The sequence below is a fragment of the Lynx rufus genome, unplaced genomic scaffold, assembly GCF_022079265.1.
Source record: "Lynx rufus isolate CCGP_SWC_20201006 ecotype Redwood Valley unplaced genomic scaffold, mLynRuf1.p SCAF_5, whole genome shotgun sequence".
Classification (NCBI taxonomy): Eukaryota; Metazoa; Chordata; class Mammalia; order Carnivora; family Felidae; genus Lynx; species Lynx rufus.
Genome location: NW_025814867.1, coordinates 13,345,465 through 13,360,039, shown reverse-complemented (window position 1 = coordinate 13,360,039; position 14,575 = coordinate 13,345,465). Strand labels below are relative to the sequence as shown.

Sequence of the window (14,575 nt, the reverse complement as noted above, 5' to 3'; positions counted from 1 at the left end):
TACCTTAAAAATCATGAAGACATCACTAATCGTTAGGGAAGTGCAAATCAAAACCACAACGTTGGTATCTCTTCATGCCAGTCAGCATGGCTAGTATCAAAAAAGATAAGAAATAGAAAGTGTTGGCAAAGAAAATGGAGCAAAAGGAACCCTAGTGCACTCTTGGTGGGAATGTAAATTGTTGCAGCCACTGTGGAAAACAGTAGGGAATTTCCTCAAAAAATTAAAAATAGAAGTACCATATGATCCCGTAATTCCGCTACTAGGTATTTATCAAAGAATATGAAAATTCTAATTTGAAAAGATACATTCACCCCTATGTTTATTACAGCATTATTTACAGTAGCCTAGATATGGAAGCAACCCAAGTGTCCATTGAAAGACAAATGGATAAAGATGTGATAGATAGATCACATCTTTATCATATATATGTATACGTATATGTATGTATGTATATGTATATGTATGTATATATGTATGTGTATGCATACGTATATATACGTGTGTGTGTGTGTGTGTGTGTGTGTGTGTATATATATATATATATATATATGGAATATGGCTGAACCATAAGAATGATATCTTGCCATTTCCAACAACATGGATGGACCTGAAGGGTATTAAGTGAAATACGATACAGAAAAACAAATATCATATAATTTCACTTAAATGTGGGTTCTAAAAACAAATGATCAAACAGATAAGACAGAAAGAGTCTTAAATACAGAGAACAACTGGTAGTTGCCAGAAGGGAGGTTGATTTTAAAAAAAAATTGCAGATGTGCCTGGCTAACTCAGTTTGTTAAGTGGCTGACTTTGGCTCAGATCATGGTATCAGGGCTTGAAGGCTCGTGAGTTCGAGCCCTGTGTTGGACTCTTTGCTGACAGCTCAGAGCCTGGAGCCTGCTTCCAATTCTGTGTCTCCCTGTCTCTCTGTCCCTCCTCTGCTCGTGTTCTCTCTGTCTGTCTCTGTCTCTCTCTCAAAAATAAATATTAACAAATAATTTCTTTTAAAAATTACAAAGATAGTGTAGGGATAAAGAAAATAACCAGTCTTGATTATATTTAATTTTTTACCTTGTATATTTGTTGTGAATTCAGTAATTTGTAAGCAGTGAGTTTCTTTGCAGGGGACATATGTAGTTGTTACTGAATCACGTGAGGGATAATAGGAGACACCTTGGAAGAGAAAGAAAAGCACCTTTTACTTTGCAAAAAATTAAAAAGTAACCCAACAATTGCAATCTGAAGAAGCATACACATCTATTTCTTTTCTAGAAACATTCAGCAAATACGAATAGAAAAGGAATTCTCATCACAGACATCTTGGAAGATATACATACCACTGTAAAAACAGGCTTCTTGCTCCTGGAAAAGAAAGACAGAAAGCTTGTGGTTCTCATTCACTACTCCATAGTACCTGCTGCACCTGCTGACCCAACTGTCACTTGATTTAATGAGATATATTTGCAATTTCTACAAATAAAACATTGTTCAGGCCCTTAAATGCTTAAAAAAGGAAACACCACCTAGCAATCTTTCTGTTATCCTTGGATGCCAAACTATAGTTATATTTCAGGGGCTAATTGATGGCATTCTGAATATTGAAATTGAAAATGAAAATCTTGACACAGCCCAGCATGTCTTTGGGTAGTGAAAGGAATGTTTACTCTTGCGAGGGTTGGTGGACAAGTCTGGTCAGAACATCACAAGGAAAACATATTTCTGTGCTTGGGACCGTGTTATCTCCATGTTTCACATTCCTGCCCTTTTTGGAGGCTGTAGTTATTATTTCAAAGTCTCAAGAGGTTTGCTGTAAGATCTAAATTGCTACACTCGCCCTTTCTGAGTAGGCAGCCATAGTCAAGGCAGGCATTTGCCAAAAAGAAAAAAAAAAGACATTTTTTAAAAATACTCTTTGTAGTCTAGAATCTTCCCTCCAGGATGACTCTGAAAATGGCCTCGTCTTCTTTTCACCTGATTTTGGCAATCTCTGAAGCGTGCACAGGAATCATTTTATTTCTCTTTAAAACACAATGAGAATGAAGTTAGTTGGTGATAAGAGGCAACAATCACCATCTTTAAGCAAACAGCGAATAGCAGTAGTGTTATCCTAATGGTTTTTCTTTGAGTCACTTATTGCCCACAATTTTTATTGGATATCATCTGAAGAAAAGGGGGAAAAAATCACAGTGCTTTACTACCTCAGAACTGAAGAGTTTTGTTTATGTCTAGGTGGTCAGGATACCAAATGGGAATGTGAAATCTGAGTGTTCTCTTTGCATGTTATTTCTTGGGGCACTGCACTCTGGAGAGAAACAGCACATGGCAGTTACACACCCTTGAGTCCCAAACCTTGTTCTACCACTAACTAGTGGTGTCACCTCAGGCAGGTTAAGTCACTGTCTAGGGCTTAGGTTTTCAACTGCAGAAAAGACTGATGAGGGAACAGTATCAGCCCCATAGGGTTATGATGAACATTGAGCATATTAATATCTGTGAAATGCTTGGCACCCGCTGTGCTTTCACACGTAAGTTCTTAGAAAATATGAAAGAAACATTGCTTTTATTTACAAATTACCAAAGAATACCTCACAGAACACATTTTTTCCTATATCTAATTATTTTCAACGTTCTAGGTTTTAGACAGAATGACTTATAACATTTTATTTTTTATTTAATTTTTTTTTTTGAGAGAGAGAGAGAGAGAGAGAGAGAGAGCGAGTGAGCAGGGAAGGGGCAGAGTGAGAGGGAGACACAGAATCCAACGCAGGCTCCAGGATCTGAATGGTCAGCACAGAACCCAACACGTTGCTCAGAACTACAAACTGTGAGATCATGACCTGAGCCAAAGTCGAATGTTCAACCAAGTGAGTCACCCAGGCGCCCCAGAATTAATTACAAAAAAGTTGCCTTAGGTCACGTTTTCTGGAAAGAGGCTATGAGGTGGAGATTTGTGGGCAGAAGTTCATTGGGGAGTCCCCTTGGTGTCAACAGTAGTAGGAAGTAAAGGAAGGAGGAACAAGCAGAAGGAGAAGTTGGGTTGTTACCAGACCTTGATGACACCTTGATCTCCTGGGAAGCTCTTGAGTTGGAATGGTTTTCCAGATTGTCTCAGTTTGGGGAGAGGGGACCAGGCCTTTTTACATCCTTTCACACTGAGGAGTCTGAATGCAGGCTGCTGCTCTGGTGGGGGTGGCGGTATGACCTTGGGCCAGGGGTGGCTGTTTTGGGCTATGGGTGCTGCCTAGAGGTGGACTCATCTGGCAGCCCGCTGCCACGAACTTCAGTGAGGGAAGTGAGCCCCTCAGTCCTGAAGGGGACATCTAGTGGCCCATCACTACAACTAACATGTGTACATATATACTAGTAACATTTTCAGCTGTTACCAGTGTCTTAATGTGCTTTAATATAGATATTCCGTGCTCAGACGGAAAACAACATAGAGCAATTTTCTTAGAATATCAAGTGAACTGGTCAACACAATGAAAAAGAACATTATCCCCCCAGGCACTTGCCTCTTCATAGCCTGAAAAATCCACCATGTGAATTTTGACGTTTCAGCTTGTCATCCCATTATACTGTACATACAGTCTCTGAGTTTGTAATGTTTGAACATTTTATAATTATTTTAACCTTCTACCAAGCCTAGCTCGTTATGAGTTTTTGTTTTGTTTTGTTTTCATTTACAAGGCATAACTGTCATTATAAGAAAAATAAAGGGGGTTTTAAATGTACATCTCATTATTGCATGCTAAGGTATCAATTGTAGTTTTTCTAATTGCTTTATTATCCTTCTTAATATGCAGATGTATTTTCCATAGACACATTTATGGTACATATATGTTTTTCATTATTTTTTGTTTAACTTGGCGGTATAGCCTAAACATTTTCAGGTGGCTACTAACTTTCACAATTATAATTTTAATAGAAACACAAGATTCCATTCCAGTGAGTTGCTCTATTCTAAATTGCTTAACCATTCTCTTATTATTTGACTTTCAACCTGTTTCCAGGTTTTCCCTATCAAATCATATCATAAATTTTAAAACTCTGAACTCAGAAAATCAATTCAGTAAACAGTAGCAGTCAATGCTGGCTCATATTAGAGTAAAGGGCATATATAACAATGATAATACTCAATCTGTGCCTCAGTGGAAGTGAGGCACAGTCATATCAATGAGTGGCCACATAATAAAACGTGGCCAGTGATATGGTAGAGCTGAGACAGGAGTGATTATTTCTAACTGTGTAGGAGGGAAATATTCATAGAGGAGGAAGATTTTAAGCTAGGCTTTGCAAGGTGAGTAAAATTTATACAAGGGAAAAAGATGATCAGAGAATTTTGAGCCAAAAGAAAAGGGGATGTAGAAGTAATTACAGACATAAGAAACCATGAGTCATCTGCTACAGTGGCTTATAGGAGATGAAGAGGTGATGGAAAAGATAATTTAGAGTCATATTTTCCAGGAGTTTGGCATCCATATTAAAAAGTTTGAATTCTTCTGTAAGTAAAAAGGTGCTTTTGAACAGAAGAATACTATCATTATGTTAGTGCTTCAGAAGAAGTCATTGGCATTAACATGAAAAATGTATTGGTTGGAGAGATAGACGGAGGACTTGTGCTCTAGTTAGAAAGATACTGCACTAGTTTAAGGAAAATTTATTAAGTTATTATTTCATTTCTTTGTTCTTTCCTTCATTTCTTCTTAATTCATCTATATGCAATCACCCGGCAGGGTGTTAGGCCTGGGGCTATTAAAGATTAAGATCTATTTAAAATTATCCATCTATCCAACAAATACAAATCGGAGCCTACTTTAGGCAAGATGGGTGAATCAGTGCTGAGTTCCTCCCAATCTGCACTTTTGAGTTCCCAATCTGGTTGTGAATAAAGTATAGCATTTGGTGGTTACAAGTCAATGCATCTGCACTACATATAGAACAATTAAGTTCCCACCAAGTGACATTCCACAAAGGAGACTAGACAGACCCTCCAAGTGACTTTTTATCTCAAACCTTGAAAAAACAGTGAGTGGGTCAGCACGATCTTCTTATGTTTTCTTCCTCTATCTATAAACAGAGAAGCAAAATCCAGACCTGGAACTCCAAACCCAGATGAAATACATAGGCCAAGTTGTCTGTCTATTTGGGGATCAGGAGGAATTAGAACACTTTGGAATATTTTGCATTCATTTACTGAGTCTATTGAAACATCCCCACTTGTATGAGCAATCAAGGGCTTTTAGATGCCACTCTGCATTTTAACGCTATTTTTCTCAGTCTAGGGAGGGATTCGATGCCCACTCCCATTGCCTCCTTTCTTGGATTGCACTTACCCTTGTCCTCACTCAGGCATACAACAGGACACCAGGCTGTTGTTACTGTACCACTTAGATTCCAGACTTACGGATGAGTCACTGCTCTAAAAACATGCTTTGTTTAAAAGAACAAGACATATTTTCTAAAATCTTTTTCAGAAGTAATGTAATAATAGTAATTCTTACACACTAGCTATTACAGCTAAACCAAGTACTCGACAAACAATAAGAACCATAAAACCGGATTACATTTGAAATATATCACTGGTAGGTGCACCTGGGTGGCTCAGTCAGTTAAGCATTCGACTTCAGCTCAGGTCATGATCTCTATAGTTTGTGAGTTCGAGCCCTATGGTGGGCTCTGTGCTGACAGCTCAGAGCCTGGAACCTGCTTCAGATTCTGTGTCTCCCTCTCTCTCTGCCCTTCCCCTGCTCATGGTCTGTCTCTCTCTGTCTCTCAAGCATAAATAAATGTTAAAAAGAAATATATCACTTGTGAAAACATGTTTTAGTTTGAAGACATATGGAAAGTGATTGGCTACATTAGGAATTTTGGAGGGTGAGGTTTATTATTCTGCCACAATCAGAAGTAGTCTGTCCACTACTATAAACTTACGTAAAGAATAAGCTTATGACCGGGTAAATGTTTTCTGCTTTTAGAGGACAAAATTATACCTGAGAACCATTTTTTAATCAATGCACTGTTACTTGATAGTTTGCGGCAGGAGTTAACAACTTTTCCGTCGGTGTAATTAGCTTTCACTGCCTCTGGAGGTGGGGGGGGTGGGTAGAGGTAAGGGAGTAAACAGTAATAAGCAAGGTGTTTAGACGGACACTGTCAAGTTCTCGGCACAGAAGCCCTTGCCTTTCTTTTATCTGTTCTCACACCTCTCCCCGGGGGGATGCTTATTTCCGACTACTAGTATCTGGGACTCTTCTTCCTGGGACTGCCCTCAGCTACAATGCTACTTTGCGTACAGGTGCAGAGAGCCAAAGTGCTGCTCCCTTCCGCCAGATACCCAGTGACCCTTTGCTGCCTGAATATGAAAACCCAATTCACGTGCTTGGGTTGGGACAACTCTGAGGTGTGACATACATTCCCTATCCATCTGCAAAGTTAGGTTGAAGCTCTTCTTCATGAAACTTTGTCTAAAATCATACCCTTGATTTGCTTCTTCTCTGCTGCCTGCTTCTGTAACTCCAAAACAGGTTGTTCTGGTAGCATTTGCTTAATAAATGACTTTCGTATAAATACTTGTCCTGAAGTGTACTTCTAGGGAAGCCAAAAATAGTGTTGTTGCATAAAGTATCTCTTTCCTGTAGTCAACTTTTTAAAGATATATTCTGGGTTAATAAATTTTCTATCTGTGCAAATATGCCCTGAGAGGGATAAGCATAATGAAACAGAACATTCCCAAGAACCTGAAATGGCATACAGTTCCAGTAAATAAGATTTATAGGAATAGCAAAACCAGGCTACCTGTGCAGCTCTTGTGTTTGAAGGTACCCAAGGCACTGTGATCATTTCTGCCAACCTCGTTCTTTCTATACACAAGGAACAATCACAGTTCAAAGATGTAAAAAGACCTGCTGAGCCCAAGCCCTGTCTGGAAGTCTAGTTCCCTTAAGTAAGATGCTATCTGTAGGAAGATGGAAAGGGAGACATAGGGAGAAGACATACGAGGAACTGCAGATTTTACTGTGTTTGCTTGGTTCAGAGACTTCATAAACAACAGAGAGGTGAAAGTGCTGACCTCTGCCCAGGACAGCCACACAAACTGTTAGACATTGGGGTTGTCCAGCTACAATCCACGTATAGACCTGACTGGATTTGTAACCCAGTTAGTTAAAGAATCATTGTGAACCAAGGGAAATTCACTAACTCTACTTATCAATGCAAGCTCTGGGTAATTTGCTTCTTGTTTTGGGTAAGTAGGGAAAAGAAAGTAACCCACAACAGCCATCCCATCACAAAATGAAGGGGAATAATATCGTGAAGACAAGAGGAAGAGCAGACCTTTGGACGCTATTTATAACGGGAACCAGAAAAAAATTAGAAGACTATTTGTCATACTTAATCTGATTTAAGAAGACATTGCCTTTGGTAAACAGGAAAAGAAAGCCACAAAATAGAATAAGCTGAGATGAAGGGGCAACAGGATGAAATGAAAAGAGGACAGGATGTGAGGCCAAGGCAACAAGCTAGGATGAAATGGGAGCTCGGTGAGATAAAGGACAGACGCACAGAGACAAGAACAAGAATTGCAGAATTAAAATCACATTGGAGTCAGCCCCTCCACGCGCGCGCGCACGCACCCTAATAGCACAAAGAAAAACACAAGAAAGTGATATCAAAGGAAATGACAGATAAACAGGACAAATGAAAGAGATACAATAAACAATTATAAGTGTTTTGGAAGGACACTAGATTATTTGGAACAAAGATAATAATGAAAGACACAAGTGAAGAACCTTTCTCCAAATCTGGGGGTTTGAGAGAAAAGAGAGGGCAAAGATGGCAGGCGTCTGCCATGATCTAGGCAAAACTATTCAAAGGAGAATGAGACACATATCCTGATAATATATATATATGTTTTTAATTATAAAGAAAAAGGATGACAAGCATCCTGGAAGAAATATCCAAGTTATCTCTAAAAGGATTGGTATTGGGGTGCCTGGGTGGCTCAGTCGTTTAAGCGTCCGACTTCAGCTCAGGTCACGATCTCGCGGTCCGTGGGTTCGAGCCCCGCGTCGGGCTCTGGGCTGATGGCCCAGAGCCTGGAGCCTGCTTCTGATTCTGTGTCTCCCTCTCTCTCTGCCCCTCCCCCGTTCATGCTCTGTCTCTCTCTCTGTCTCAAAAATAAATAAACGTTAAAAAAAATTTAAAAAAATAAATAAAAGGATTGTTATTAATTGGGCATCATAGAATTATTGGCATCACAAAAGTCCAAAGGATGGTGAAGCAAATGTAGAAAAGCTATTGTTTAATTCATTATTTAACAGATATAAGCTCCTACTATGTGTCTAGCATGTTAGACACTGAGTGTATAACTGTGAATTTTTATAAACTGAAATGAACTGTGTATAGACATAAAAATGATGATCCTGACTAGATGCAAAGACTGACATAAAGGTATAATAATCCAAATTATTTATATGAGGGGTTCTTTCCATGGAGTTTCTGGTTCAGTAGGTCTGGGATGGGTCCTGATAATTTGCTAAGTGATGCTGATGTGGCTGGTCTAGGAACCACACACTCAGAACCCCTGTTTTATATTAACTAATATTCTGGAAGGAAAATAACACAATTGTTCATCTACAGTGGAATGATTACATGGCTGTATCCACTGAAATAATATTTTTGAGAGTTATCATAGTGCTATCGAAAAATCCCGATATTTCAGTACTGCACAGATTAGTCCTCACATAAGACTTTATGTACCATGTTCTTTAACTATAAGAAGAATTATGTTTAAAAAGAGAGACAGCAATGTCAAATAAACCATGACAGGAAGTCCAAAAATAGTTATAGTGATTATCTCTAGACCATATCCTTAATAGTTAATTTTTAAAATTTTCATCTTTATAACTTACAGTATTTTCCTTTTAAAATTTTTTAATGCTTGTTTATTTTTGAGAGAGAGAGAGCATGTGCACACAAGTGGGGGAGGTGCAGAGAGAAAGGGGGGTGGGGCAGAGGACCTGAAGTGGGCTCTGTGCTGGCCCACGTGGGGATCGAACTCACCAACTGCGAGATCATGACCTGAGCCTAAGCTGGATGAAGCCGACTGAGCCACCCAGATGCCCTGAACTTTCTGTATTTTCTAAATGAGCATGCAGTAGTTAATTAATATTAATTAATAATTAATTGAGGAAAAGGAAAATAATTTCTCCTGAATACCTAGTTCAAATGTTGCATCTTCAGTGCAGTTCCTATCAATTCCCCCATTCTGTTGAGTCAAATGCCATCTGTGAATTCTTCTGTCATTATACCATGGAAGCTTTCATCACATCTATCACTTGTTAAAATCTGATGATTCACATTAGCATTTTAAAGGCTCTGAATAGTCTCCATGTTAAATATTCCTCATTACATTATTTTCCAAACTTATGTGTCCATAAAACTTTGCAGAAAATCCAGAATAAGGAGCCCATACAACTGTGTCAGCTACTCTTTGACATTTTTTGAATGAATGAATGAATGAATGAATGCAACCAATAAATCAATGAATCATTGGCTCATACATATTGAATACTTATTTATTAATATTTTCCTGTTGGTGAACCTAAACTAAGGGTTTCCTTCACAAAGGCCTTAGCATCTTTATTTATATGTAGTTATACTTCTCATTCCTTAAGTATTCCTGAGCAAACTTTAAAAGTGCCTACTAGGGGAGATGCTGGAGTGACTCAGTCGATGGAGTGCTTGCCTCTAGACTTCGACTCAGGTCATGGAAACGAACCCTGTGGTTGGGCCCTGTGTTGGGCTGTGGAGCCTGCTTGGGATTCTCTCTCTTCTTGCTCGCCAAATGAAGTGCCTACTGGGAGAAAGGCACTTGGTGATGTGTACAGGTTTTTATTTTACAGGGTCCGATCTCAGCCCGCTATTAGTTCACCACTTCCTCATTTATTTCAGCCTTCAAAGAGATTTAAGTCACTTTTCATAGATGACTGTATAGCTAAGAGTGAGAATTTCGTTCAGTGTGGGTGAAAACTGACAATGAAAGAACCCAAGCATCCTCTCACAGAAACATACAAATACCAGATGGAGTTTCCTGCTTTTTGAAAGTTGATGACACTGCATTTCCAAACAAATAGTATATGCCAAAAGGAAGAGCCCATCTGGAATTTTATAATTAATTATTTTCTCTGCCAAAGAATCTTTTTTTTCTTTTTCCTACTGTAAAGGCTCCCTTCCATCCCGTTCCTACATTAGATCATAGAATTTCTTATGAGTGTTGATTTTCAACTATATGAGCTATACAAAAATATGCAAAAATAATTGGAAATACTTGATAACTTCACAATGAAAATAGTATGGAAGGTATTCACATGTGAACAGCAAGCTTCCCAGCACACATACATACATCACCAAGATGAAAGATGAAATAAAATCTCTGAAATAAGGAAGAAATCATTAATAGAATTTAAATTCGTTATCTTCATGTGAAGATTGTAAAATGCATATATAGCAAGTGCCCCAAAATAGTTTGTTTAGGAACATATAGTAGAATTAAAAGATGCTATGATTTTGAAAGAGAAGGCCCCTATGGTGACTGGAATTAAAGATGGTCATTTTATTATATCAACTATATTTTTAAAATGTCCTAATGAGTGCAAGCATTTCCTTCACAATGAGTTGATGAAAACCAAATATTTTAATATGGATTGCTATGTTTCAAAAAATCAGAACACTTTAGGGACCCCTGGGTGGCTCAGTTGGTTAAGCGTCTCTCTTTTTTAAAAAATTATTTATTTTTTAATTTACATCCAAGTTAGTTAGCATGTAGTGCAACAGTGATTTCAGGAGTAGATTCCTTGATGCCCCTTACCCATTTGGCCCGTCCCCCTTCCCACCACCCCTCCAGCAACTCTCTGTTTTCCATATTTAAGAGTCTCTTATGTTTTTGTCCCCGTTCCTCTTTTTATATTGGTTTTGCTTCCCTTCCCTTATGTTCACTCTGTTTTGTATCTTAAAGTCCTCATATGAGTGAAGTCATATGATATTTGTCTTTCACTGACTAATTTCGCTTAGTGTAGTACCCTCTAGTTCCATCCATGTAGCTGCAAATGGCAAGATTTCATTCTTTTGGATTGCTGAGTAATACTCCATTGTATGTATGTGTGTGTATATATATGTATACATACATACATATATACACACATACACCCCACATCTTTTTTTATTACTTTATCACTTTATTTTTTTATTTTTTAAGTATAATTTATTGTCAAATTGGTTTCCATACAACACCTGGTGCTTATTCCAACAAGTGCCCTCCTCCCTGCCCATCATCCACTTTCCCCTCTCCCCTACCCACCAACAACCCTCAGTTTGTTCTCAGTCCTTAAGAGTCTCTTATGGTTTGCCTCCCTCCCTCTCTGTAACTTTTTTCCCCCTTCCCCTTCCCCATGGGCTTCTGTTAAGTTTCTCAAGATCCACATATGAGTGAAAACATATGGTATGTGTCTTTCTCTAACTTATTTCACTTAGCATACCCTCCATTTCCATCTAAGTCACTGCGAATGGCCAGATTTCATTCTTTCTCATTGCCAAGTAGTATTCCATTGTATATATAAACCACATCTTATTTATCCATTTTTCCGTTGATGGACATTTAGGCTCTTTCCATAATTTGGCTATTGTTGAAAATGCTGCTATAAACATGGGGGTACATGTGCCCCTATGCATCAGCACTCCTGTGTCCCTTGGGTAAATTCCTAGCAGTGCTATTGCTGGGTCATAGGGTAGTTCTATTTTTAATTTTTTGAGGAACCTCCACAATATTTTCCAGAGTGACTGCACCTGTTTGCATTCCCACCAGCAGTGCAAGTGGATTCCTGTTTCTCCACATCCTCGCCATAATCTACAGTCTCTGGATTTGTTCATTTTAGCCACTTAACTGGCGTGAGGTGTGGTTTTGATTTGTATTTACCTGATGATGAGTGACATTGAACATCTTTTCATGTGTCTGTTGCCATCTGGATGTCTTCTTTGGAAAAGTGTCTATTCATGTCTTCTGACCATATCTTCATTGGATTATTTGTTTTTCGGGTGCGGAGTTTGGTGAGTTCTTTATAGATTTTAGATACTAGCCCTTTATCCGATATGTCATTTGCAAATATCTTTTCCCATTCCGTCGGTTGCCTTTTAGTTTTGTTGATTATTTCCTTTGAAGTGCAGAAGCTTTTTATCTTGATGAGGTCCCAGTAGTTCATTTTTGCTTGTAATTCCCTTGCCTTTGGAGATGTGTCAAGTAAGAAACTGCTGCGGCTGAGGTCAGAGAGGTTTTTTCCTGCTTTCTCCTCTAGGGTTTTGATGGTTTCCTGTCTCACATTCAGGTCCTTCATCCATTTTGAGTTTGTTTTTGTGAATGGTGTAAGAAAGTGGTCTAGTTTCATCCTTCTGCATGTTACTGTCCAGTTCTCCCAGCACCGTTTGTTAAAGAGACTGTCTTTTTTCCATTGGATACTCTTTCCTGCTTTGTCAAAGATTAGTTGGCCATACGTTTGTGGGTCCAATTCTGGGGTCTCTATTCTATTCCATTGGTCTGTGTGTCTGTTTTTGTGCCAATACCATACTGTCTTAATGATTACAGCTTTGTAGTAGCTGCTACTACAGCTTTGTAGTAGCTAAAGTCTGGGATTGTGATACCTCCCACTTTGGTTTTCTTCTTCAATATTACTTTGGCTATTCAGAATCTTGTGGTTCCATACGGATTTTAGGATTATTTGTTGTAGCTTTGAGAAAAATGCTAGTGCAATTTTGATTGGGTGGGATTGCATTGAATGTGTAGATTGCTTTGGGTAGTACTGATATTTTAACAATATTTATTCTTCCAATCCTTGAGCATGGAATATTTTCCCGCTTCTTTGTATCTTCTTCAATTTCCTTCATAAGCTTTCTATAGTTTTCAGCATACAGATCTTTTACATCTTTGGTTACGTTTATTCCTAGGTATTTTATGGCTTGGTGCAGTTGTGAATGGGATCAGTTTCTTTATTTCTCTTTCTGTTGCTTCATTATTGGTGTATAAAAATGCAACTGATTTCTGTACATTAATTTTGTACCCTGCGGCTTTGCTGAATTCATGTATCACTTCTAGCAGACTTTTGGTGGAGTCTGTCAAGTTTTCCATGTAGGGTATCATGTCATCTCTGAAAAGTGAAAGTTTGACTTCATCTTTGCCAGTTTAGATGCCTTTGATTTCATTTTGTTGTCTGATTGCTGATGCTAGGACTTCCAACACTATGTTAAACAACAGTGGTGAGAGTATACCACATCTTCTTTATCCATTCATCCGTTGATGGACATTTGGGCTCTTTCCATACTTTGGCTATTGTTGCTAGTGCTGCTATAAACATTGGGGTGCATGTGCCCCTTCAAAACAGCATACCCGTATCCCTTGGGTAAATACCTCATAGTGCAATTGCTGGGTCATAGGATAGTTCTATTTTTAATTTTTTGAGGAACCTCCACACTTTTTTCCAGAGTGGCTGCACCAGTTTGCATTGCCACCAGCAGTGCAAAAGAGATCCTCTTTCTCCTACGCGTCTGACTCTTGAGTTCACCTCAGGTCATGATCTCATGGTTCCTCAGATCAAGCCCTATGTTGGGCTCTGCACTGACAGCAGGGAGCCTGCTTGGGACTCTCTCTCTCCCTGTATCTCTGCCCCTCCCCTGCTAGTGCTCTTTCTCTCTCTCAAAATATATAAACTTAACAAAAATAAAAAAATAAAAAATACTTTAAAAACATTCCTATTTTCCTTTGATAAACAGAAAATGAAACATAGCCCCATTAGGTTTACTCTGTAAACCTAGAAGAGGTTACAGTGACTTAGAAGAGAATAGAATTTAATTAACCATGGCTGTTTATTCATCGTATAGAAACACTGGTTTGATCCCTTGAGGTCACACAAGCAGCACTTATTTGGGGACACTCTTTTTTGTAACGGCTAAAGTAACTAAAAGTATGGTTTTTAATCAAAAGTTATCTGAGGTCTTTACTGACAAGAAATAATAATAAAACTGTTTATTTTACAGTATAGCACTTAACAGTGTTCCAGACACCGTCTTAAGTGATTTACATGCATTAAATCGTTTAATCATTGCAATCCGCTATGAATTATTCCCATTTTCCAATGAGGACATGGAGATATGGAGACTAAGTACCAGGATTTGACACCAAACCATTTGGCGTGAGTTCAAGTGTGTAACCGAACTGCTCTGCTAGTTGTTTCTCTGTGACATATATTTGGACATGAAGTTGAAATCCACATACACATATTCCTAGAAAACAGCCTGGCCCAGTGTATGGGGAAGATAGTGTATTATTCAGTGACAATGGAGGGAAGCCTGTGTAATTTTTTTTTTCCTTGACTATGATTCCATTATCTTGTAACTCTCAGGTTTCAGAGCTGCAAGCGTTAGATTATCAGAAATCCAGCTTTGGGGGGTACCTGGGTGGCTCAGTCGGTTAAGCATCTGACTTCGGCTCAGGTCGTGATCTCATGACTCATGAGTTCGAGCTCTG

At 38.6% G+C, this 14,575-nt stretch overlaps 1 protein-coding gene across 5 annotated transcripts in view; it reads left to right on the top strand.

The window, feature by feature from the left end:
* RBMS3 (RNA binding motif single stranded interacting protein 3) overlaps positions 1 to 14,575 on the top strand; it is a 695,735-nt gene that overhangs the window by 254,635 nt on the left and 426,525 nt on the right. The window lies entirely within an intron of this gene.